We start from the raw sequence: 22,899 nt of genomic DNA, 5'->3' as shown, positions 1-22,899 counted from the left end.
CCCGGCAGCAGGACCCGGGTGAGCGCGGGGTCAAATGTGACTCAAGGATGAGGAAGAGGTGTGTGTGCGAGGGAAATAAGTTACAAACCAAACAGTTGGGTTGTGTCTTGTGACTTTAACTAACACTTTGTGTCTGATAGCGCGTGTTAACAAAATAATAAAAAAATGACCCTGAATTTTGAGCGTTTAATCGACCTTTGTTATTTTGTTCATACCTCGTGCTCGTGTGAATGTCTACAGCCACCAAACCCGGTAAGGAAACTGACTCATTTAAGGCAAGCGTGTCTGCCCATTTCCAGCTGTTTCAACCCCCCCTAAATTTGGTGAAAGCACTAAAGTGTGGTTGCAGGTACATTTTCACCTGAGAAAACGGCAGGTGACAGCGGACCTGAAAACAGCAGTCGGTTGGTTTCCACAATTGATGAATAAGTAACAGGACAATAGCAGGGTTGCGTCTGTTGCAGAGCTCACACACGCTGTATCACATAACCCAGGTGTTTACAAACTCCATTTCATTTGATTTTTTTTTTTTATGGGCTATCTAAATTTATCTTTTCTTTAATGGAGTTTGCAGTTTTCTGCAAGTGAGATACTGTGAAAGCCATCGTGAAAAATAAAGTAAGATTAATTTGTTAAACATAAGAGTGAAATTAGGTGTACCCCCTGTATCAGCCCTCTGCATGGCCCCTGGAGGTCCACAGGCCTTATTTTGTGGTCCGCTGCCACTGTTATGACAAAACATGCCAGAAAAATCTAGATGTAAAAACAGTGTGAAGATATAACACATACACTTCTGGATCCCATTTTATTCAAGTAATGTGGTAAACAATAATTGAAATTGTTTCTATACTTTCTGTTTTATCCTGTCTCATGAAAGGTTTTCCTCCTCACATTTTACATTCTCCATCATTGACTGACTGCCTCAGCTGTGGACCAGAGAGCATAAAGCCAGCTGACAGCAGTAACCGACTCTATCATCTCCACTAGAGGGAGGGCTATCTCACAACAAGGCCACCAAGGAGCTGCAGCAGAGGTACCTTTTATTTATTTATTTTTCCCAGGGTGATAGTGTAATTCATAAACTGAATGAATGACAGTCAGGACAGTGCCAACAACCAGGCGCACAATGAAGACTCGACTGCATTTACTTCTGAGCACAAAAACCTATATCCATTACAAACGTGTAATTATTGTCCTTAATAGATTAATTCATGCTGAAAGATAGAAATGGGTTCCAGGCTATTGATGTAATCATTTCACTGAGGAAATTAAGTGACATTAAAAGAATGATATTGTCACCGTGAAAGTATCATTGATTCTTTTCAAATGCAATTAACTGTATTTGAAAATGGGACCTGCACACTGAGCTGCGCAAGGAGCACTGAGGATCACTTCATTTGTGAGAGATATAAAGACCAAATTATCCCATCAAAGAGAAAATCTATAAATGTAATGGCACAGCGCTTCAGCACTAAGGAGTGACAACAGCGGCCCTGTTCAGTTCCCTCTGTTAGGTGTATTAACTAGCAGTGAGCGGCTCTCAACAACCCGCAGAAAGATTATCCAGACTGTGAAGAAGAATATCACTCAATTTATGAATTCACATGTGATTTTTTTTTATTGGCTTACATAAACAGTCATCTCTTAAAAGCAAGAGCCATGACATGCATGAGAATAAGGACCAGTCATTCATGATTAATAGTGATTTTTTGGAGTTTTAAAATCATTCTTTCAGTTTCTACTCTAAAGATTGTTGCTCAATCAAATTTCAGCAATAAGATGATGAGTTGATCAACTGGGAAATGTTTTAATAATTCTTTTTACACAGAATTTTTGGTTACATCTTCCCAAATGTGAGAATTTGCTGCCTTTCTTTGCTTTATGTCATTCTTAACCAAAGGATATCTTTGGGTTTTGGACTATTGGGTCGGGCAAAACAAGCAATTTGAAGATGTCACCCTGTGCATCAGGAAATTATAACGCATATTTTCTGAAATTGTATTGACGTGTCAACTAACCAAGAAAATAAGTGGCAGATTAATCATTGTTGTTTCATGTAAAAAAAGACTTAAAAAAGTAGTGGACATAGCCTCCGGGTCAAGTGAAGCCAATGCTACCAGCATTCTTCTTCGAATGGCCCGCAGGGGATGACTCCACTGATTGCAAAAGTCCAATTGTATGTAAGCTTATGAGAAACATGATCCAACTTGACGTGAGTTCATGATTATGATTACATTTGCTAATGATTATTTTGGATGGCGGTGTGTGGTTGCATCTTCGTCCAAGTGGAGTTGCCATACCGAGCTGTCCAAAACGGCAGACTTGCTCGTGCATGTGCTTCTCAACTTGGGCAGCCAATCACTTCGGGTAGTGACAAACCCCTCGCTCCTCCCCAGCTCCGCCCTCTAGTCTGAATACCGTCAGTTTTGGCTCAAAACCAACAAGACGGCAACATCCAAAATGTAGACTCAAGGCTTCTAAACAGTAGTCCACAAACCAGTTGGTAACACCACGTCAGTTGGCTCCGTCCACTTCTTTTGAACAGTCTTTGGCCTCTGCCAACGCTATATTATTCACAAAAACATATTCATATATTTGAGTATTGAAATGAACTGATTATCCACCTCAAATGTAATTTCATAGGCTTTTCTTATGATTTTCTGAATGTCACCATTAAATAAATTACGTTGATAGCCAACGTCACTGTGGCCACAGTTTCTTCAGTCTGACGTTGATCGCTAAACTGGAATGTGTGTAAATGACACAAGTCAAGCTCAAGCCCTTTTTTAATTCGAAAGAACGAAAGATCACATACTGAATCACATTTTTCTTTGCTGTTTTAAGCTTTAGAAAACATGTCAGCTCTTACATCAGGGTATACGTATACTCTGCATTTTTGTAATATCAATTTTGTGTGTGTCGTTTTGTTGACTTTCCATACTCCTCCGGTGAGTTTTGATGGATTCCAACAAAAGCTTGCTCGTGCAGCAGTTACTGATCCACACAGCTCCATAACCCAATTACACTGTTGGTAATCCAGTGAAAACAAATTCAGTGAAGAGGCAGAGAGGCAGGCAGAGACAGAAAAACATGAAACATATCAGACACAACCACTGATATGATGTCCAAGCATCAGACGAATCAGGCATCAATCTCCTGTCCTGGTCAAAAATGCAGCATAATTCAAACCCAAACATTTTTCAAACCGAATCAGAGGGTCCAAAGCCCCTCTCCCTCCACCTGCTGTCAGCCATCCTCCATCCCACCCTCGCCTAAATTTCATTTAGGAGACATCTTTCTCCCTTTCCCCTTCTTGCTCATGCTCTCTACATCGCTGTCTCTTCTCTCTCTTTGAATTCAGTGCGCCGTAGCCCTTAGATTTACTTGCTTAACAAATATGGACAGGGGGCCTAAGTGGTTTTTGAAATCTTCGAATGGACTTTGGAGTGCCTGTGCTGTGCCGGGTGACAACAGTCTCTCTGTCTCTCTCCCTCTCTCTCCCACTAACCCAAATGTGCGTGGCTGTGTGTTCTTGTCTGGTTGTCTGTCTGTTTATGTTTTTGTCTGTTTATGTTCATGTCTGTATGTGTGTGTGCACGCACGTCTATGGCTTCCCCATGCTCTCCCAGACTCCCTGGCTGGGAGATGGCAGCGCTCGCTGGAGCGGCAGTCTGGAAATGAGATAAGGATGTCTGATTCATAGGATCTGACAGGAAATCTATACTGTGCAATGTTTATAATCCAGCCATTACTACACAGCCAAATGAAAGAACAATAATCCAATCATTTACTCCATATTTACCTGAGGCAGATTCTCGGCTTTAAAGGCAAAGTGCATTGCGCGGTGACGGAGGCTGTAAAACTACGGCCGAGGAGGGTGTTTCAAGCTCAGAGGGGGGGGGGCATGGAGGGGGCGAGGATGGACTGTCCTCTGGGGAGATGTGTGTCTACAGGAGACAGGATTCTTCACCTGTGTGTGCTCGGCGGGGTTAAGGGTCACTCATTACTCATCATTAAGACCCCATTGATTTATGAGAAACTTACAAAAAAAGGAGCGACTAGAGTTTATGAAACATGAGGTTAAAGGTTGCAGATATGAGCTCTAAAGGAACAAATCCTCAGCACACACGTGTACTGTATTGGAAAAAGTCTTCTACTATTACAAAGCTTATGCAGTTTAACGGTGTGTAATTTGGCTCCCTCGCACTGATCCTGCGTCATCTATAACAGAGAAGTCCATAGCGGTAACGTCTCTCCATAAGCATAGAGGAATTCTGCGGTGGGGGTTTACTTATCATAGAGTCTTTCATGGACAGTATGCGCTGCTCTTCATTGTGTACGAGGGGGGAGGTTTATCTTATTTGGAAAAGTGAAGGGGGCCTGCCCTTATCTGTCAATAAACAGTAATTAGATTTTGTGGCCGATAGCGTCGATTGGTTTCTAATCTAGCTGTCGCCCTAGACGTGTGTAATTAAAATCCTGATTGATAAAGGGGCAGAAGCCCGCCCACGCCACCACTTTACCAGACCCTACCCCCGACCCCTTCAAAACACAAACAAGAGAGAGATATGAAAGAAGGCCTGGGGAGAAAACTGCACTACCTATTGATCAGCTCTATCTGCCTTCCTATCAATGCCCTTTTCCCACAATGGAGGGGCTAGTACAAAGGTTTCCCACGTTAAACTTCATAGCTAATCTTCACCCGGCAGATTTTATCCTCCCTGAAAAATAAAACCAAGACGACCAACATTTTACCTAGGAAAACTAAACTCTAGCGTCTTGTACGCAAAACAAAAAGAGTATTTGCATGTGAGCATGGAAAGTGTTTCCCTGTCTAAAATAAGAAATTAAAACATGCTTACCACTAATGAGGGAGAGCTTACTGTGATTGTAATGCAATCAAGGAAAAACACCCCTCAGGCGGTACAGAGATGAAAGAGGAACAATGCCATTTTATCTATTTAACTAATGGGCCTGTGAACACAAGAATAAGGTCCAGATGAACACACATACATACACACAGGCGCACACAGGCACACACAGGTGAATGTCAAATGTGCATCACGCATTAGACAAATAAGGTAGTACCTTCAAGTCAGAGGACTCCCACAGAGAGCAGCCAGGCTGAAAGATGTTCAAAAACACTGCCTGCAGACTTCACTGTCATCAGGGTCCATGCAGACAGACGAGCCAGGAAGAAAGGCTACGTGCTGTCTAAGTTCTGGAGACAAAGGGACAATAAAGAAAGTGAAACAGTGACAGAGAAGAGCGGGACAGAGAGAACGCATCAGGCGACGAGGCATCCAACTAAGTGAGTTTGCACATTTAGCCGCACCAGCAAGCGAATATCTCATCGTGACCCAAACCTCAGAATGGTACCATGACGGCAGGAGAGGCAGATAATCTGTCTTATAAAGTCAAATCTTGCTGGGATGTCCGCAGGATTTTTTAAGCTCTGTAAACTGGGAGAGAGTGCAGACTGCAGGCCTGTGACCTTTCCTGTCTGACACTGGTCACCTGCTGTCACGTGTGAGGGCTGACCCACAGCAGTGAATGATGGCTGCATACTCTGCTTCACCCCCACTCTGTGACACATATGCAATGGCAAATACATGCACATACACACACATACTATACCCACTGTGGAGCGGATAAACCACCGCTCACTCAACAGCACACCAATGCTCCCAACACATCAGGAACATAATAAATCACAAATTAGAAGTGTGTGAGTGTGTGTATTTCGAGGGGGGTGGACTTTGTAGAAAGCACTGGTCCAGTGCTTAATTTGATTCTTAATGGAAGGCAAAATTTCCAGAGGAAAACTTTCATTGGGCACAAAATGACTTTCCTTAGTTTCCACTTTCTTACACTGTGAGAGAGATTGTGATTGATAAATGCTGGCAGTGCATTGCCAGCTCATGCATGGTTTACCTCATTTAACTGATTTCTGTAATTTCCTCACTAAACAGTGATTAATAAATGGTTACCTAAACAAATGGGAGACTGGAAAAATAGTGCAAAGAAAGCTTTTTAACTTCTTAACCAAAAAGCTGCTGCATTGCTTGTCTTATAAGCATTAAATTGATTCAAGCCTTTGGTAAGTTCAAAAGTATTGTGCCTTTTAGGGCACTATTCGTACTCTGTAGTATGTCTGTATTTCACCTTACATGTATGTGTTGCTAAATACTAATATAACAGTTTTATTTAAATGCACATTAGGGCTGGGCAATATATCGATATTATATCGTTTTTTCATGATATGGCGTAAGTGTTGTTTCATCCTGGTTTTAAAGGCTGCATTACGGTTATGTGATGTAATCTTCTGAATTTATCAGACTCTTCTACTTGTTCTGATAATTGCCTGTACACACTTAGTCACTATATACCAAAGATTATTTAACAAAAATCATACAGTGTTAATATTATGTACCAATAGTCATCCCTACAGTATTGACCCTATATCAAGTTATTTGGTCAAGAATATTGTCAGATTTTTGTTGTTGTAGCATTTTGAAGTACTTTTGAGATTCAAAATATGGAGATATATATCATATATTGCAAATCAGCCTAAATATATTGCATTATTATTTTAAGGCCGCAACGCACAGCCTTAACGCACAATATGTAATTTCTGCCAGTAGGGGTCTCTCGATCAAAACAGTGAAAACAAAAGACGTAGTTTGAGGACATTTGACGTAGCATTGGATCATGGGAGTCGTTTTTTTATTGTTAAACATCCACGAAAACCTGATGATAACCTATCTGATGTGAGTGAGACAAATATTCATGGACAATGTTAAGTTTTAAAGTTGCCTATACGTTTAGTCATGTTCAACCAAATGAAACACACAATTAACTTAAAACGTAAAATGATGGATTTCTCTGGGTTTGAACATTGTTGAAAATGTTTGGAAACTTGTATGTAAGTAAACCAACCAAATATGTAGCAAAGGTCTTTTCGTTTTTAAACATTTTAATGCAGAAATGTTACATATTATAACTATAATGCAAGAAAAAAGAAATCACCAAAGTATTTCAAAATAAAAGTCCTTATAACATAGACATTTGAAAAAAAAAGTTGCTTTAAAATAAAGAGAGGCAATAATATCAACAACACTAGCAATGCCCTACAATAAATGTTACTTTAGTCTACATTTTCGGATATTTTTAGTTTTGTCAAGATCTAACAGTAGGTCATGGCCACATTTAATACAAGCCAATACAACAATATTTGGGGTTTTGCTGCATTGGCTTGCGTCTATCCACTCTTTGAAATGTTTGGACATATAGCTTTACAAAAGTTATTTTAAAGGGACAGCTATTTTATTAGATTGCTAATGAGTTCCCCTGCTATATCTAAAATACATTTAAAATTAATCCTAAAAGTGATAGCGTATACACATATTGTATAAGTTTAAGAAATATATACATTACAGTATTTTTTATCAAGATTTAAAATATGATATCTTCTAACTAATTTCAAATAAATTATCTACCCTTGAAAAACTTAGAAAGAATCCTCCTGGATATAAAAAACCTTGTCTTGTGTGAATAAGTGTGATTGGAGATCAGATTCTCCTCTAGATTCTTCTTAAGAACGTCTTCTCTCCTGATAATAAGGCAAGCTACCCCTGTGGTGCCACAACAGTGGAGTGACCTTGTCACCAGGGTGCCATGTGTCACAGTGGGGGGGACCCAGAGGGAGAGGATGGGGTGAACAGATCATCTCCCTGCATGCCTGGTACCCGTGCCCTACCCTCCCTGCTCCCACCACAGGCCCAGCACCAGAGTGGCCGGTGCAGGGAGAGGAGCAGCTCCAGGCTCTGGAGAACATGACTCCAATTAAGCTATGGAGGCCTGGCTCACGCTCCACTGCCTCGGCCCAGTTGTCCTATGCAGGAAGACATACAGTCAACCCAGGGAAATGAACTCTGTCAGCATTGTCAAGATAGTCAGTGAGAGAGTTAGATTCTGCTTTACAAACAAATTGTACCAGATAAGGATCCATCAACAAACCGCAGGATGAAACTGAGTATGAAATCATGATCGTTGCAGTTTTGATAAAATGTTGTTAAAGGATATTAAAATTTAACCAGAAACCACAAGGAAAGCAGCAGCAACAATGACAGCTTGTTTCCTGTTTTGAGAGCCCTGGAGAAAAAATGCCGAGAGTTAAGCACACAGTAATAGATGAGAGCGATTGAGAGGCCTCGTTTTCCCCTGTGATTAAAAATGTATGTTGCCACACGCAGCCTTTGGTGTGGAACTCTCCTGGAAAAGGAGCTGGTTAATATTCAGGCCCATGTCTAGCTAATGTCTTAAAGTGATAAATAGGAGGGGGTTGCTGCCGTTTGATTGTTCTTCACAGGCAGTCTGGGAGCAGCAGCACAGGGGGATTTAAGGTGGAGGAATCCTCTCAAAGCTCCTCATTCATTCACTCTCAGACGCCCCATCATTAATTGGGCCTGTCGACATGACTCCTCTGTACCCAGGGCCACTGGCAGCTACCATGGTGGATGAGCTTTTTAAGACAGTTCAAAAGAGTCCTTGCCTCATGAAAGGCATTCAAATTACATGAAATTGCATTCATGTCAAGCCTTGCAGGCATATTCATACAGTACACTGGCATAATGTCTTGTTTCGTGCCCTGCATATCTGTGTGACTATATAATCGTCCTCTTGGGAGCAGATCGCACTATAAAGAGTATGCTTTACAAACTATTAATACGTAATGTTTCATTTTTCAAACGACTATATACAGTAAGTACTGTATAGTGCTGTATGATGCGAAGGAAATGCGTTTCACTTTAGTGTAATGTAAATATAGCAATATTTTCTAATTAAAAGTGGCATAATATACCCAAGAGAAGAATATTTCCATAACAAACCACTTTTGCGACAGGCAAAACAGGATCTAATATTCCCTCTGAAAACATAAAAATCCACAGGGAGTCAACAGTATTATCACTGCAAATCAAGACTGATTAAACAGTAATAGGAGCTGCTTGGAAGACAACTTTACACATTGCTTGAAGCATCCAAATATATCTGTAAGTCAATCTTTAGCCAAAAAAATGTGACTTCTGAATGAGTATATTAAAGACTCTTTTGCACGGACTTTAAAACTGAAATGCACAATAGATCATCTACACTAAAGCAGTAGCTGATCTACAATATGTGCAGAAGTTATCCCTCTGGCACAGTTTCCACTTTGACAGTTATCTCCCTCGCTCTGTGTAACTGTAGCTATGCAGGACAAGGTGAGTCCAGCCTTCAAAACTTTTTGTGATTTCTACTGATGTGGAGTTGGAAGGTGATCGCAGAAGGTGGCCATATTTGGTTCATGATGTCAACCATGTGGTACTTTAGTATTTATAACCATTAGGGGCTGTATATATGTCATGAAGTACAGCAGGCTCTTTTTCAGGGTGGCCACTGGCCTACTTCCCTTCCATCCTTGCCCGACAGTTTCTTCATTGCAGGACCGATTCTTCAGCAGGGACAGTTGAACTCTTATTTTGAGGGAATTCTAGCTGCGTTAGGTGATCTTCATCAGTTTTTGCTCTTATTTAAAAATGTTGCGCTGCTACAAAAATAAAAAGAGAGAAAAGAAGAATAAATACAAGGTGTGTCTTGCTTGTAATATATCAAAACAGGTTCAAAACAGGACAGGTTTTATGCATTTTTATGTTTTATGCTTTAAGTTATTTTTTTTATATATTATTTATTTTAATTATTGAGTAAATGTTGATTATACAGTATCGAAATCTCCTGTGAAAAAGAAGCTGACTGGATCGCCAGCGTATCGCTTGACACACGTGTGAGAAGATGGATATGGACGCCTAAATGAAAAGCAAGATGTAACGCCACGTGCGGCTCATGCATCCAGTGTGGCCAACCTGTCAGACTATGACAGTGGGAAGACAAGACATGGCAGGTTGGGAGAGAAGCAACGGGAGAGTCGCACATCAGCAGCAGGTGAAAAGGGCAGGTAGGTCTAGTTATGTAAAAGAGAGAAACTTTTGTAAGTTTATTTTGTTCATTTAGTACACTAACATCTGGCATATATCTGCTACAGTGTACCTGAAACCACAGGGAAACTGGACTATCGCCACTTGCATTGGCAGTGGCATTACAAGGCAGGACAGGCCAGGATTGGCTGGTTAGCATGCTAACTTCACATTATTATTCTTCACACTGTTTTGATAATGTTTTTGCATTTTTTTTTGTGGGATTTAAAGGCAGCTTGTGAGTGCACAGTTTGGCCCTAGAATTTCTGTTGTGTAAAACATGTCTACTCCAGAGGTTTAGTTACTGAAGAAAGGCCCTGATACTCATACTGGTGGACTGGACCTGACCTTGGACAATAAAGCCTTCAAATATTTAGCAAACATCACAGCTCTGGGCTGGGACTGAATGCTAACCCTAACGCTGACCCTGTTTGTTTCCAAAGATGCCTCACACATAGCTTTCAGTTTGGGCCACCAGCAACTCCTCCCGTCTTTCCATCCATTAAGATTATCTCATGCGTTGTCATTCTATAGATTTTTCCTCCTACTGAAACTATTTGCAGTCTCACTTTTTCTTCACTCTCACTCTTTAAATATTTCACTATCTTTTGCAGTCACACTCGCTCAGTATCCTCCCATTACCGTTTCCCCTCCTCCTCTCCCTGTCGGGGAAGTGGTTTCTGTTATGGCAGTGGGAAGGCTACCCGCAGCGGGAGAGATCCTAATTAACAGCCTATTCATTTGTGTGGAGCGGAGGGCTCCTGCTTTCTGAGCACTTGTTTTATGGTGGCGCTAGGGAGCCCTGTCCAGGGATTTGGAGGGGGATAATTGCCTTTGCCGCAGGCTGCAGTAATCTGGTCGGCTAATTCATTATTTTAATAAGTTAGCTTCTCCTCGGGGGTGTGCTAGCTGCGCTGCGCCTCAAACCTTGGTGGTGCACCTCGTTATTGTGGCGCTCTTTTACACCGCCGCCCGCACGGGGTTAATAACTGTTATTAGCCTCTCTCCTCAGCCTGCAATTTCTCGTTTAACTGGGGCGATTCAAACGAAACCTTTGCGAGCGTCTAATAATCAACCTCTCTGGAACCAGGGGTAATCCCTATGAAGGGGTCCATATAGTGGAGAGGGGTAATGGATGCAATCACCTGAGTGCCTTTGCCTCCGCTCCTTTCATTATGGGTCCTGATGTTGTTTTTGTTGTTGACGCCGCTGTTGTTTTTACTCAATTCCTCCAAAATCATTTGAGGGAAGAAATATTTGAGTTGAGCGAGGGAAATGGATCAGAGTTATACATACAAATAAGATGATCATTAGGTTTGCGTAACTAATGGCTTCATTTAGTCCATAATCTTCCATCTCTCTAATGGGCTATGCAGTCAGTGGGATGTGTGCATGTGTCTGTCTAGAGGCAGGTTTAATGACTCCAGTGCAGTCAGACATTTTGTGCATTGGCTGATTAAAAATCATGTCATTTCAACAGGAAGGGAATAAAGAGAGGGCTTCATGAATAGAAGTATTTGAAAAATCCAATATTGGAGATGGTGATGGCTAGATGTTTGAAGGAACCTGCAGTTAAAATCCAATTATGAGTACAGCACAAAGTGGTTAAATGCTTTTGAATGCAACTACTGGATACATTATTTCACCATGTGACGAAAAGAGATATCCTAATTCACTTTTGAGAGAAAATACAATGTAGACAAGGCAATCCTATTATGTGTCCCCAGATATCCCTGCTTTGCATCTGCCAATGACAGAGGAAGAGGAAACATTCAGACTGTCCTTACCAGTGAAGTTAAATACAGAGAAACTTAAAATGTTCTGCCTGGTGGAGACAATTACACTTTAAAATATGCACTTTTAGCGTTTTGGTGCATCTTGTTGACACGAGCAAATGACAAATGCATGTATGCTTTCACCACTAGCTGTATATTAAAAACAATCCATCTTGATTGTATCCCCTGTACACTCAGGCCTTAGTCCACATGCTCTGTGTGGCTTATGTTCCATCCTGTAGACTGGCTTGTTTAGCTGTCATCATGCTGTGACCTGCCAGCCACTGTGAAATGAGCTCCTGGATATTAAAGAGGCTATCTCTTCATCTATACTTAACCATAGTGGAGTGACACATCACATGGCCCTGGGCCCTGTAAAGGATAGGGGCAATAACATATCGGGTAGAAAATGGTGAAATGAGCAAGGCCATACTCCGTGGTCAGTCATATGACTGAAAGAACAACATTTCCACTAATATGCATTCTCATCAAGCCAACAACAAGCCATTAAAGCACCTGAAGTATTGCACAATGTTTATCCAAGAATGTGACAGTGTGCAAATGGCTCTGTGAGATCATTTAGCACTTTTATCTGCATCTAAAAGTTAAACCTTCGCTCAGCCACGGCCCCTTCTGCACACACTAGTGGTCTTGCTCCATAAAGTACGCACATGATAGTAAATGACCTGGTTCACTATTAACTATTATCCACTTAATGTCCTTCCTGGCTTGCCACATGTGGAGCTTTGGCTGAGTGCTGGCCTCTGGGGCTGCCTGGGGCTCGTTCAGGGCCATGGCTTTTCAAAGCCCATGCTGCCATCTGCTAGACCAGCGGCCCTTTTCCCTTTCCCCGGCTGATGTGGCCGCAGCTGGGACAGCAGAGGCCCGTGACTGTCCCACACCCAGGTGTTTACCACAGCTTCATGCATATGGATTCAGAGATTGCTATGGATCTCTGATAACATATGTGGAAGCTGACACACTGCTAATAAACACTCTGCTATGTGGAGAGTATTGCTTAATGCTATTTGTGCACAGGGAGGAGTTTGCTTATTGATTTTTGTTTCCTCTTATGGATATATCCCATTTGACACTCTTCTGTGTGAGGCAGTATTGATCAATAAAATCAGCTGATGTTTTCTGAAGAACTGCTGGAGTGGCATAGCTCAGCCCAGCAGTCCTGCCCACCTTAAAGCCGCTCAACTTAGCATGACTGGCTTCTAATGAGTGGTCCCTCCTCTCATCACAAGATCCCGAGTCCCTCCCTCCCGCATTCATCAATTCTCATTAGGGAAAATCATCATGTGGAATACCAACTTTTGGCCAATATTCATCACTGTCAGCCCTCATCCACGGCAGCACAATGACAGACGCAGGATCTGGGAGTGCCTAAGTAGCACTGACTTAGCTCTTTTATTCCCTAATCTCACCCTCTGTGCTTGTGGCGCCCAAGCAACTCTCCGCAGTGCACACTCCCTGACAGCAATTACTTTATGCAAAAAGAGTGGAGGAGTTCAGTGAGTGGCGTGAGTGAGAATAAGCCTCCTCTGAACTCTGCGGCATTCCAATTGGACCAGCTCACTTCCCATGGGCACTAAAGGGCAGCGAGGAGAGGTGGCAGAGGACAGCTTGGTTGCACTTTGGCAGGGATCTTGTTGTGACATTGCCCATCTAGTCATCATATATCACTATTGTATAATGACTACATAATTACATAAATGTATTACTGAATGGTGATATCCTGAGAAACATCTGCATTGGGCATTTTGGGGAAATACGCTTAATTGCTTTCTTGTTGGGAAATGGCGAACCTGGCTCTGTCCAAAAATTAACAAAATCTGGCTACCAACACCTCTAAAAGCAACAATTGTTGTTTTTTAAGGAGGTTTACGTTCCAACGTATTTCTTGGCTACAAGAGCTTAGGTTGCCAGCGATCAGCAAAAAGTACAGGATATCACTAACCTTTCACATTAGCAGGTTTGTTACACAGAACCATCTTAGAAGTTGTCCTTGGAAATTGACAGGAAAAAATATACTGCAAAATACTGGCAGGTGATTGGATGACCTATCTGTCTAGCTAGCATTTGTATTTGACATTTGCATATTACTGAATATATGGGGAATAAAATGGCAGACTATTCCTTTACATCAGGGATACATCTTTCTTTCTTTCCATCCACTGGCTCTATCTACTCTTTAGGAGCTTATCTACGTCACAGACAGTTTGCCTTCGCCAGCAATGTGTTCCCCCTCCTGTAAAAATTAGCTTGCGCGTGTCATTCTCATAACGGCAGCAGGATCAATACATTCATTCCCATTTTAGCTGCTCTGCCCCTTTGCCCACCCACGCCCAAGAATAGGACAGCTTGCAAAACCCAGCCGCCATGTCAGCTAATCACAGCCCTATTGCTTCAGTCATTCGTGCCCCATCGTTGGCCCACACCGGCTGCCTGCCCAGCGCAGCTACAGATTTTACCCAGAGGTCAGTAGGCTGGCCGGCCTGTCTCAGTCCAAACTCCCCTCCTGCCAGGTGGATCAGAGGGAGGCTAGTGGTTCGCTTCACCGCTGAGAAAATGAGATCACACTGCCACAATAGGGGGGCTGCCTTTGGAAGACCTTCATTCCAGGCTACAAGATAATAGCAGAAAACCATTTGCATCAACCAAGGGGGCATTATAATAAATCAGACATCGTGATAAATTCTCTTAACGCCTGGCACTAACAGGTGTTAACTGACTCTCAATTATGGTCATTTACCAGCAGCTACAGAGCTAAAGGAGGCTTCTGTGTTGTATTATGAAAAAAGTAAATTCGTTAGCACTGTTAGCTGCTCCAGGACACACCATCTTTGAATTCAGGCTCTTAAATACAATCTTAAAATTAAAAAAATACAGAGTCACCTTACAATTGAATACAGAAATAGTAAATACTAATTCAGTTAGATACATTTTTTGTAGGGTTGCCAATTATTGGTTATTAATTAAGTAAGACTGCAGTTTGGTGGGATGTCAAGACAATATAAAAGTATGCATTCAGGGCTCCAGGGTGCAACTAAACATTTTCAGTAGTCGCACTGGTTTTAAACAGTTTCTTGTTGTGTGTGCTGTGATTTAAATGAAGAACAACATGTATTTCCTCTTCTATTCCCGTTAACAATCATTGTCATCATGTGTTTAGAAAAGTAAATTAAAATGTATTAATATTAAGTAAGTCAGTAATTGATGCAACAATATGTGGCCTCTGTTAAAAGACAGACAGACAGATAAATAGAAATCTTTCATGAAAACTCACAAATACACACACACACACACACACACACTAGAGGATGAAGATAGCATTGGGAAACCTTGGAGGGCAACATATGATGGCCTGAGGCGGTGTCTCAGTGGTTGAGGCATGAGTCACTTCCCTCAGGGCTGCCAGTGAAAACATAAACAAACAGCATTCCTCCTCTGCAGGGGAGCATTCAAGGAAACTCGTTTGGTGTAACATTTTGACATGGACATTGTTTACAGTAATACAGTGGTGAACAAACTGTTCAGTGTCCACACACAGATAAATGCACCGTACATATACTGTACACACATAGTGATGTTTTTTTCCACAATCTCATATGCATCTCAGGGAAACCATTGTTCAGAATCATACTGTAGATACACTTATACACACTTACACCTGGCCTTATCTCTCAGAAATATAGAGCACCTGAACTTTTTCTTGGTGTGATAGATGGATGGCAGAATGTCCCTGAGGGAGCGGTGATTAAACAGGAAGTAGAGAGAGTCACTGAGTGGGGCAGTGGCTGGCTGACCCCTCCTTCTCAGCAGCTCACTGATGTGCTGCTACAGAGACTAGAAGAGAGAGAGGAGGGAAAGAATGAAAGGGAGCCATAGATTATCAATAAAGTCAATATGGCATTGTGTTACACGTGCCCTCTGACCTAAGCAGGGCTACTAGCTCTGATATCCTTATTGGGATAGGACTACTGGAGGAAACAGTCATAAGTTATCTGTATTCGACGATTATATGTTTTGTGCTTATCAGGTTTTTTTTTTTCTTCATTCAGCAATGATCAGATTAGAGTGGTTGAGATTAATAACCAAGCTTAGCACTGAACCATATCACATAATGATCAGCAGAGCGTAATTCCTTGTTTAAAACATCACAAAATAGATAAATAAATAAATGTCTTTTTTCAGTAATTGATTCTTGTTTTATTTCCGAACATATTTCATCTGACGTCTCGTTTTATGTGAAATTCTCACATTAGTATGCAAATTATTCAAAAGTGATCTTGCAGTCACGTTATCAAAGCATTATCTCTTCATACCTAATTAGAATTCTGGTCACAGTCAATGAAAAGCTTGTTTCAACATATACCATATCACCACTGCTTCTATACAGTAATGCCACTGAGCTCAAATCTGTGTTAGACTGGCTACTTTAATTCATCTCCAGCATTCCCGTGTTTAATTTTTAGCCTTGGCTGCCCGCGGGGACTTTAACCCTTTCTGCTGTCTCATTTTAATCGGATGCTTTTTTGTTAAATGTTTAACTTAAATTGGGAGCCTCATAAATATTCCAAATCACTCGTCCTGTGTTTGATGAGGAAATGAGCCTCGTACCCGCCGTGATTCCCCAGGCAGGCAGGCAGGGAGGAGGAAAAAAAGAAAGCCTACAACTTAACTCTTGGAACTAGACCTGTGCGCCGCTCTGACAGCCTACATTAGCAAGCAGCAAATTGTTTTAACAATGTGAGGGCCGCCTTTGTGTCGAGATAATGATGATATCTCTTTTCTGTGGTGCTACATGCTACTGAGGTAATCATAAAGGTCTCTACTGTCATCACTGCCTGAGAGCACCTTTTATGGTCTAAAGGGACAACAGCTTGTGCTGAATATGAATCGCACCGCTCTATCATAGACTTTACATGTTGCAAGGCATGTTTTGATAACTGTTGAAGTGAATTATATTTATGTAATTTTCTTTTAGCACTGATGACAGCGGAGCACACACATAGTTAATATCGTAGCTCCCGAGCAAAGTTCAAGCAGGCCTGACCTCTGAGGTAGTAGATAGGCCTGTTTCAGAGTTTCTCTGTTTCTGTCCGTCTTTGCCTCCCGTGGCTCTGTGGTCATTAATCTTCCACACAGGTGCTGAGGACTCCTGACCCTCTGCTCCACTTCCTCCATTAGCACCATGACAGCTCCACTGTAAGGTTCATATACCCAACCGTATTTCCATCCCTCTTTTCCCAAACCACTTCAACTGGCCGGGGAACTTAAATCCACAGCGTCCCCTTCACTCCTCAAAAGTTAAATTACACTTGTTTCGGTGCAGCTTTATCATCCAGTCGCAGCATTAAAACATAGGTGCACTTTGGTGTGCAATTTATAGTTTAAAAGCAATGTAAATGCAAGCAACTCAAATATGATTTAGGAAGACAATTTGTATTTGACTAAATTTAGCCTGTTTGCATTTAAAGGCGCTATAAGAAACTTTTAATGTTTTGTTCATCTGGCGGCCCCTGTGGACAAAAGTGGTATGAGCACCACCAGCTCCTGGTGGAATGACTTTATGATGCCATTTGTCTTTTTAAAGCACAGCTGTTTGCAGGATGCATTGCAATGTGGAAATGCATCTATTTGTGGTGATGCAAGATCAATAACCGTAATATGAAGATGGTGGAGCAAAGTAAACGTAGTTTTAGGGCCATACCGTACCACCAGACTACTGCACAGTTTCTTCCTTGAGACCTCTCAAAAAAAATATTTTTAATTTTATGACTTATCCGACCTAGATAATTCAAAATTTCTTTGTAGTGAGGTTCACTAACTATAAAGGATATACCATACTCAGGCAGAATACAAAGATGTTCTACCTTTAGAATTAATCTTTTTGCAGATTTGGCTGACGTAAAGTAAGTGCTTTCAACCTCCTGAGGAGCTAGAACAACTAATAAGGGCGAGATGTCTTAAAAATTGCAAGTGCATCCAGATAAGATTGCACTTATCTTCCCCAGATGTGTGCCTATGATAGGACTTTACATTTTTGTAAAGCCCTGCCCCTCACATGTTTTGCTGTTATTGGCTGAGGGCTACACACCCACGTACTGTATAAAGGATGACGCACGGAAATGTCCCGAAGACCATGACAAAAGAAATATGAAGGTACAGACAGAGGGCAATATCTCCAAGCCGCCACAGGCATGGCACGTGTTTTATAAGTGATGATTGAGATTACTTTTGTCCAAGTTTATACATTGTGTATGTACAAACTGACACACATGCTGACTTGTTTGTGTCTGTGTACAACTACTCCACGTGCCTTTAATTACCCCCCGGGGACAAATAAAGTTTTTTGAATTGAATTGAATTTATTTTTTGAAAATCCAACTGAATCTGCCTTTAAGTAAAAGTGAATTTATTGAAACATACTACAATAAGAAAAAGTCCTGCATACTTGAAAGCAAAAGTATAGAGGCATTGTCATTGGCATTTTACATGTCCACAAATTTCATGGTAAGTAGGAAGCAATTACCAAGTACGATATCTGACATTTGTTAGAAATTACCCCCCCTCAGCAGGCCAGTGAAATAAATTTAGGGGTAATAATTGTGGTAATCTGAGGGTCACTTCAAAGATATTTCAAATATGTTACTTGGTAATAACCACCTACTTACCATGAAATTTGCTGACTAGAAAAATCAAGTGTTACCATATTATCCTTATCTCATATACAGTACTATTGGCTTACTGATCCATCCACACAAATGTATTTAAGTATTTTAATGCTAATTGAAATGCTAACTTTTACTGTATTTAACTCTCATCTTAACAACAATGCACTGGAGTGGAGGTATAAAGTAGCTTAAAATGTAAATCAAGTACAAGTTACAAGAATAAAAGGCAAAGATAACCAGAAGAAATCCATCACACGCAGTCCTGATACACAGTACTAGCTGCAGTGTAATGATAATGTGACAAGACCATGACAAGGATTCTCAGCTCGAGAACAATATCCCAGCCCTCTTTGGAGGCTCTTGTTTTCATCAGCCAGTCTCTGGATACGTCCCAGTCAGAGTTGTGAATCTGCGCCGTGTTCTGAGGTCGCAACCCCTCCGCTGTAGCAGCCTCCTGCACACAGTTTCAGTTTCACGGCAGTGGAAACCCCCCCCCCCCCCCCCCCCCCCCCCACCTTGTAACAGCTGTACCAGCTCACACACACAAACACAGATACACATGTATAGACATTTACACATTCTCACATCACACACAGACACATAACCCTACACTAACACATGCAGGCGGTTGTTTTAACATATGCAGCATCTCTGTGCATCCTCTCACTGGCCACCATACGCCCAGGCCCAAGGCAAAGGAAAACACAAATGTCAGTCAGGATGGGGAAAGGTTACAGGGAAGCTAAGAGCTCAATACTGTTAATTTGCTCCCCAGGGTCCGTGGAGTCAACCAGCAGAGTGATCCGACTCCACTAGCTCATGAGATATATCCAAAATACCAGCTCCTCTGGCAGCCTGCAGCCATCTACGATAAAGAAATCTAACAAAGAGCATCTGCACGTCATGGACAGTCTGTGGAGTGTTAAATGAATTACCTGCAACCTTTTCCTTTGTGATTATTCAACAAATTCCTGTGTGGTTGAATGTAAAAATATTCTGAAAGTATGCAAACTTTTTCTGTTGTGGAAGCCGGAAGAAAAACCTCCACTCTCCTGTAAAGCAGTTGAATTATAATTATCCATGAACAACACAGGTAAAGGAAAAGTTAAGTTTGTTTTTCAATTGAAATAATGCAGTCGAGCATGGCTGCATGGTTTCTTTGGCCGTCACGAGTTAGACTATCACCTGGCTCTCCATTGCTATCAAAACAATGATAACCTAAATTTTGACTGACATGTTGACTTCTTTTCAGTGTTGTGACTATGGCTATCTTGTACTTTACATGTTTTTGTTCTTTTTAATCTTACTCATCTGAATCTTGACCTCAACTGAACTGAGATGACTGATCAAAAGTCGCAGCATCCTGGAGCCCTGGCTAAGCTATTACAGTGCTACTTAGTAAGCAATGATCAGCTGGAAACTTAACGCACAGCTGTTTTTGTGACAGGGGAACACTGGCTGCAAGTGAACGAGCCTCTGATGAGTTAACCTAATCCACCTGAGTGTCATCTTAACGCGTGCTTCAATGGAGGGGTGACAATTCAAGGAAATTTGACCTTTGTAACAAGGAGTTTTGTACTGAGTTGTTCAGTTTGCTTAAATGTGTTGCTGACCCTGACATAGAGCAGTATCTTCAGTAGGGTATATCCTCTTCATTTTACATGCCATTACAAAACTGTGTGTTCAAATGTTTTCAGAATCCTTTAAACTTTGTTTCTGTAAAAATGTTTAAGATTTTCATTGTGGTCTCAGACATTTGGAGCCCACTGTATATATATTTATGACTGGATGTGCTTAAAGTTACACAAGTCTGTTGCTGTTTATGGATATTGGCTACTTGTACAGAAACACATCTGTGTGTTGTATACAGGTGTGCACTGCTAGGAAGTGGAGGGTTCTGTTTCCAATAAATAAATGATGACCTTTCCCATTGGTGCATAAACTTGCATACCCACCGATACATTATTCCAACATTTTAGGAATGTCCGAAAATGTTGGAAACCCTAGTTTATAGTACAGCTTGTCTACAAAATAACGTACAATTGTGATTGTCCTTTTAGATGTGTGCCTATGATAGGACTTTACATTTTTGTAAAGCCCTGCCCTCACATGTTTTGCTGTTATTGGCTGAGGGCTACACACCCACGTCTAAAGGCTGACGCACGGAAATGTCCTGAAGACCATAACAAAAGAAATATGAAGGTACAGACAGAGGGCAATATCTCCAAGCTGATACAGGCATGGCACGTGCTTCATAAGTGATGTTTGAGATTATTTTTGTCTAAGTTTATACATTGTGTGGGTGTTGGGTTACATTATCATTTTACATGTCCACAAATTCCATGGTAAGTAGGAAGCAATTACCAAGTACAATATCTGACATTTGTTAGACATTACCGCCCCTCAGCAGGCCAGTGAAATACATTTGGGGGTAATAATTGTGGTAATCTGAGGGTCACTTCAAAGATATTTCAAATATGTTACTTGATAATAACCACCTACTTAGCATGAAATTTGCAGACCAGAAAAATCAAGTGTTACCATATTATCCTTATCTCATACTGTATACTATTGGCTTACTGATCCATCCACACAAATGTATTTAAGTATTTTAAATACACATGCCAAATTTTCAGACAATGTACCACACAAAAGTTTAAAGGATATATTGTGTGAAGCAGTCATATGAATGCCATGCTGAGTGTCCTTTTTAAGGGTAGATGCGGTGTAAACCTGGTGTGTGAGGTGTGTGTACATTCCTGGTGGTCCCATCCAGACGGTGTGTCTGACTTTCAACACGTCTCTCCTCCCCATCTCACTGAGGTCACCTCGTTGGTATCGCAAGCGCAGCAGTCACATTGTGCTTCAATGCAGACAGATTGCTTATAATAACCGTTAGAGACCTTTCATTTTTCCCTGTCAGCGATTTGCAGGATAATTTTGGCACCCTTTAAGGATTCAACTCCCCTAATAAGAGGATAAAAATAAACAAGCTAGTTGTTGAGGCACTATATCGGGATGGCATAATCCCATTTACAAGTCTGAACGCACTCTGGCCAATAAAATCAAACCCCAGCAACATTGTTATATGTGGCAATTTTCACCATTTCTAAAACAAGAAATGACTGAGTGCTAGGCTTTTAGACTGCCAGGATTTACTAAATGGATGAAACGTCACTTTCCAAATTTCATTACTAAAGACCTACAGCGAAAAATGCTCAGTCAATTCATGTACCATAACAAATATTAGGTACATTTATTTTTGGTTCAGCTATTGACCACTTTTTGCAACAGATTACATTATAAGTCTATTTTAATTTACGATATAGCTGTTTAAAAACAAGTTTCAAATTCTGCAGAAGTGGAGCGTATTGATTCCAACAGTGAGGCGCAGACGTGCTGGAGCTTTACTGTCATCCCGACAACCGCATCACATACCTATACAGTCTGCGGGTACACTTCATTTGTTCTGTTCTTTTCATTTTCATTAAAAGCAGAATGACAATGTGGTTTGGCTATGAAAAGTAGATACTCAAAGACATTAAGCAGAGCTATGAGATTAGGTAAATTAATCAAGTGCTGAAAGTTTGAGAAGAGAATGGTACAAAAAGGTGATGTATGAAAACAGAATACAAAGTATTGTAGGGTGAGATAGAATGAGTCGGGAGAATTAATCAACAGAGGCTGAAGGACAGAGGTTGAAGGAGTAAACTAATGTCGGTTCTGCCTTGAGTGAGATGGACATTTAAAAACATAGCCAGAGATCAATACTCACAAGGCTATCTCTGTTGATAAGATCTATCCATTACTGTCTTCAAAGTTGAACATTTAATGCTGCTTTTTGATTAAAGTAACTCATTGCTCAGTCAAATATATCTACTGGTCAAGGAAAATGCTTATGCACCTTTGTGAAATTCTGGGCCTTTGTTTGAAGCAACAGTATGTAACTTTTTTACCTTAAAATAACAGCTTCAAAATCATTTTTGATGGTACAGTGTCTTCTAATAGGGTGAATGGTGTCTCTGTCTCAGCCACTCAACCCTTTCTGCACTATGTAACTTCAGTGAGAGGGTAGGATCACAGTGTTACGTACATATTTACTTGATTATACAAGTTTTCAACACGTCATTGTAATGACGTAATGAGTTTTGTTTATAGTGACCGCCTACATTACATCTGACAAATAGTTACAGACCTGGGATTTGTATTAGCAACAGTAGTGTTACACTCAGAAACTGTGGGGGGCGCCAAATCGCACAAAATGCCAATTTCCACATAATGTGGCTTTAAAAATCTGTGGAATGACTAGACAACAAAATCAATTAACAATTCTTTTTTTAACCAAATACCTCGATCATATACAGTATATATCGTCATACATATCGTCATGTGTTTTTCAAAATCTAAGACAATATAGGCTCACATCTC

At 41.0% G+C, this 22,899-nt stretch overlaps 1 long non-coding RNA gene across 1 annotated transcript; it reads left to right on the top strand.

The window, feature by feature from the left end:
• The first annotated feature begins 9 nt into the window (after positions 1–9).
• Positions 10–20,413, top strand: LOC311273590. Its single transcript, XR_014624687.1, has 3 exons — positions 10–252; positions 878–1,033; positions 19,247–20,413. It is a non-coding gene; the product is annotated as an uncharacterized lncRNA (long non-coding RNA).
• Positions 20,414–22,899: the final 2,486 nt, after the last annotated feature.

The sequence above is a fragment of the Pagrus pagrus genome (assembly GCF_965226575.1).
Source record: "Pagrus pagrus genome assembly, chromosome: 18".
In the NCBI taxonomy this organism is placed as follows: Eukaryota; Metazoa; Chordata; class Actinopteri; order Spariformes; family Sparidae; genus Pagrus; species Pagrus pagrus.
This window is presented reverse-complemented; position numbering and strand designations above follow the sequence as displayed.